The sequence below is a fragment of the Galeopterus variegatus genome, unplaced genomic scaffold (genome assembly GCF_000696425.1).
Source record: "Galeopterus variegatus unplaced genomic scaffold, G_variegatus-3.0.2 Scaffold3152, whole genome shotgun sequence".
Classification (NCBI taxonomy): domain Eukaryota; kingdom Metazoa; phylum Chordata; class Mammalia; order Dermoptera; family Cynocephalidae; genus Galeopterus; species Galeopterus variegatus.
Window position 1 is genome coordinate 178,160 of NW_007729263.1, and position 4,835 is coordinate 182,994.

Sequence of the window (4,835 nt, forward strand, 5' to 3'; positions counted from 1 at the left end):
AAAATTTTGGGAAAAAATGAAAATTAAACTATTATTCTTTGGAATCCCTGTTTTTACCCTTGTGGGCTACTGTCCTTTCAGCAATCATATTTTCATGTGTTACCGATGGTTATAGATCCACATAATGTGGTATGTAAACAGTGGCAGTGGGCAAGCTGATTTTACAGGGCATACCACAACGTTTAAGTATTACTTTAATTTGCCATATAGTGCAACTAGCACATCACACCTATGATTTTGTGGATATTATTTCTTAGGATAAGGTTATTGATTTAAATCATACCACAACGTTTAAGTATTACTTTAATTTGCCATATAGTGCAACTAGCACATCACACCTATGATTTTGTGGATATTATTTCTTAGGATAAGGTTATTGATTTAAAGAAAAAATTACACAAATGATAGTATGGATATGAGAAAAGTCATGAAGACAAAAAGAACTTATATTTGGGAAATAGTGAGATAAACAATCATGCTTCCTAGAGTTCATTCCACTCATCTAGATTGCTTAATTTTTTGGTGGGTGAATCCACCCATTTTCTGACAAGAGCTGCTGTAGTTTTTCCTCCAACATTTATAAGGATCATTCTTTCCTCAAAACAAAGTATTTTTGCCCACTGAAAAACATTTTCTAGGCTCATACTTGGGCTTCTGCCTGTCTCATAGTTTTTGTTTGAGGCATTGAGGCTTGCTGTTAAGGAAAGTGTGTGGGTTTGTGAAATAGCTCATTAGGATGGAATCAGAACTCTGACTTACTAGCACGGACACTTAGACAAGGTATCATACCTTTTGAAGTTACCAGGGAGAGATAAGTTAGCCAATACCAGACACAGATGAACAGTAAGCATGATAGTCACTCTGGATCCTGAGCACATGTGAGGTTTTGTGACATCTCTGTGAAAGCGGGTATCATAGTACTTATGAGTCAGCATAGCTCTGATGCTTAAATTTAAAAATAAAGTATCTGAAAAAAAAAAAAATAAGGCTGGCCGGTTAGTTTAGCTGGTTGGAGCATAGCCTTGTAATACCAAGGTCAAGGATTCGGTTCCCCATACCAGCCAGCCACCAAAAAAAAAAAAGTATCTGATACAAAAATACGTGTTTCAAAGAGTTGATGATTTCCTTTTCTATTTCTGTGCCTCCTTGGAAAACCATAGGGCAGATGAATGGAGAATGATGCTGTCAGTCACTTTGGGTTGCTCTAACAACATACTACAGACTGAGTAGTATATAAAAAACAGAAATTTATTTCTCACAGTTCTGGAGGCTGAAAGTCTGAGATTAGGGTACCACCATGGTTGGGTTTTGTTGAGAGCCCTCTTCAAGTTTGCAGAGGGTCAACTTCTGGCCATACCACCACACGTCAGAAAGAGAGCTCAAGAGCTCTCTGGGGCACTAATCCTATTCATGAGGGCTCCACCCTCGTGACCTAATCACCTCTCAAAGGCCCCAGCTCCTAATACCCCATTACATTGTAGGTTAGGATTTCAACATATGAATTTTGGGGGGTGGGAGGGGACACAAACATTCAGTCCATAACAGATGTTGTAAGAGTTCAAGCTGCATATCACCACTCACTCAGGAGGTTCTTTCTTTTTCTTTCTTTTTTTTTTTTGGTGGCTGGCCAGTACTGGGATCCAAATCTTTGACCCTGGTGTTGTAACACTCTTCTCTGACTGAGCTAACTGGCCAGCCTTAGGATGTCCTCTTAAGAGTTAAAGAGATTTTGCCCTTTTGCTTTCTGTTAGGCTAGAGGCAGTTGAGAACAGGGAGCAAAAGCCTTCCTGCCCTAGACGTATCTGAGAAGTGAAACTATTAAATTAATATTTATTGATAGACTGATATCTCCAGGCTGTTAAACAGTCCATTAACTCAAATGGTCTCAGAAGTATATGTATATATATTTTGCTAAGTTTTACATGTAAAGACTTAATAATGCACCATGAATATAAAATTATTTTATTTCATTTAATCATGAATGTGAACCAAATTTACACCCCCCCCCCCCCCCCCATATGCACACTCTGCTCATTTTGTCCAACTCCTGCTTTTACAGTCAGCTAGTCAAAGATCGGGACTAAATTCCACAGCTTCTTTCCCTGAGAATTTTATTCATATAGCTGAGATCATGATATGGCACCAGATGTCACTATGCAAATTATGGGCACTCACTGTGCTTTGTGAAATGATTTCTTGTAGGTAGTTTGTTCAAGGAAATCTTCAGATTTCACGTGCTTTTGTCAGAGCTCACTGTCTGAAGGCCTATGTAGTGGCTTCATACAGTGTCTGAGCACCTGGGATGGGAGAAAGAGAGAAGTGACTCAGGTTTCACCTCAACTGGGAGTGTGTGAATGATCCCTTCAAGCATAACCTGTCTGGGATTTTGTGTCATTCTAGTTGCCCTGCAGGAACAGGAGCCATGTTGACTTTATCTCTGCGTCTCCAGTGCCTTGCTTTGAGCTTGGGTTGTAGTAGGTGCTCAATGTTTGCTGAAGTGACGATGTCTGATTTGCCACTGTCCATGAGACTCAGTGCACACTCCCTTTCCTCCACTTGGGCTACTGGAAGGACAGATGATCCTGAAGTTTTCCCCTTTTCTTCTTGGTCTTATGTCTTATGGCTTTCTTTTCTTTCTTTACTTTTTCTGTTCTATTTTCTTTCTTCCTTTCTTTTTTTTCCCCCACAACACAGGATACCTTCTAATGTAAATTTTGTGACTTTTTTTATGATTAATTTTGAAAAGAAATGTGAGAAGCAAATCGAAAGAATCAATCTGACATTTGTTTTCTCTTTACTCCCAGTGGCTCATTGGCCTCTTGGGTGGAAAAGAGGCCTAAGCCTTTTGGCTTAAGGCAGGAGAGGCACAAGTCAGATCTGCATCCCGATCTATCTGAGGCTTGACCATGAAGAAACCCATGGGTTAGTACATGGTTCTCTGGTGCAGCACACCTCCTTGTGTTCTGTGGTTGCTGATTAACTCATACCCAAGGCCAGCACTGCTGCTGCTGCTGTTGAGACTAGTCCTATTACTAAACATTCTGCAGCAGGGCAGAGATTTGCCAATTAAGTCTGGTTTCCTTTGGCTAGAACCTATATTGAAGAGAGAAGACTGGTTCTGGAGGGATTATAGATTTTTAAAATTCTGGCTGGGGGCCGGCCCGGTGGCTCACTCGGTAGAGTGTGGCGCTTGAGAGTGTGGCGGTGCTCCCGCCGAGGGTTCGGATCCCATATAGAGACCGGTCAGCTCACTGGTTGAGCGTGGTGCGGGCGCAACACCGAGTGTTGCGATCCTGTTGCTGGTCGCGGTACGGGCCCGACACTGGGGGTTGTGATCCTGTTACCGGTCATGAAAAAAGACAAAAAGGAAAAAAAAAAAATTCTGGCTGGGGTGGCAGGTCCAGCCAGGGCTTCCCACAGGTATGAGACAGGGGTCCACCACAGAACAGTGCTAGTCTTGGCATGTGATGGCGTGAATGGATCCCTGACATCCTCAGAACATGGACCATGCTCACACAGGAGCTTCTTTGAAGGTGCAGTGTGGACTCTAGTGCCTGGAGAAGGAATTAGAGGAAAAGCAAAGGATTGGACACCCACTGGGAGTCTCACATATCTCTTTGGAGGGAATGATACTCTAACATGGAGAGCAGAACAGCTGTGGCAGTGAGAGGATGTAGAAGTCTTTCTCCTGTCAATTCATAACTCTCTGAAGAAAATCTTAAAATTATTCCATTACTGTGGTCTGGGTCAGGGTCCATTGTCCGATAATTAGTTCTGTGTTTCCAGTCCAGACTCAGGAGAGGAATCCCAAGAAGAAAATTCAGGTTCATCATCAGTTCTTCCTTGCATTCTAGAAATACCATTTTCTTATGTACTGACCTGCAACAGGGAGTGATTCAAGAGAAATTTCTGGAAGGATTGGTCAGTGTTTTTGAGAATCACTGGGAATGGTCAGCACAGCTACCTATCCCAGGAGGCTATCTAGAAAATGAAGAAATGTGAGAAGAAAAGGATGAATAAAGAGAGAAAAGAAAGGTATGTATGTAATGGGGAAAGATATTTATCCATAATAAGGAAACTTTTTTATTCCTGAATTAGTAGAATTCTTTATTGACTGTGCCAAGCTCTGTGTTAAGAGCCAAAGCCAGGAGAGGAGTTAAATGTATTATGGGAGGTGGTATCTTTTTTTTTTCTTGTGCGAATCTTGTTCCAAATTTACATTTTGAACTCATTCATTCCTTCATCCAAGCTGTGATGGTACTATGGGCATCAGACATTGATAAAATGTCTTAAGATTCTATAGGCCAGTTCCACCTCCCCCTCCTCCTTTCTTCTTTCTAATCCTATTCCAGTACACTAAAGGGTCATGTTACATAAAGGGGAGCCTAATACTTAAAACAAATAGCATGAGAGAGGGCTGTTTGCAAAGGAGGAACCCAGTTTCTTTCTTTCTTTTTTTTTTTTTTAAATAATATCTCTGGTTCTTTCTCCTCACAAACATACTCTATCTTATCACTGTCCTATGCTGGAAACTTAGTCTTTGAATTTCTTGCTGCTTAAAATTCTGCAGAGGGCTAAAGCAGTTTGTTAAGTTTCTCTTGAGGTTTTTCCTCCGCTCCACTTGCATTGGATTTACTTTCTCTGGATTTTAGCCTTGACCTGATTATTGCCTTCATTCCATGCCAACTAACATAACTTGAAAAAACACAGAGATCTTCCTCTAAAATCTCTAAAAGAAAGAATATCTGATGTGTAAAGGAGTACAGCTAAGTTTTCAAAATCTTGCATTCGTTCACATTTGTGCTGCTTTCTACACAACTGTCATTTACATTCTT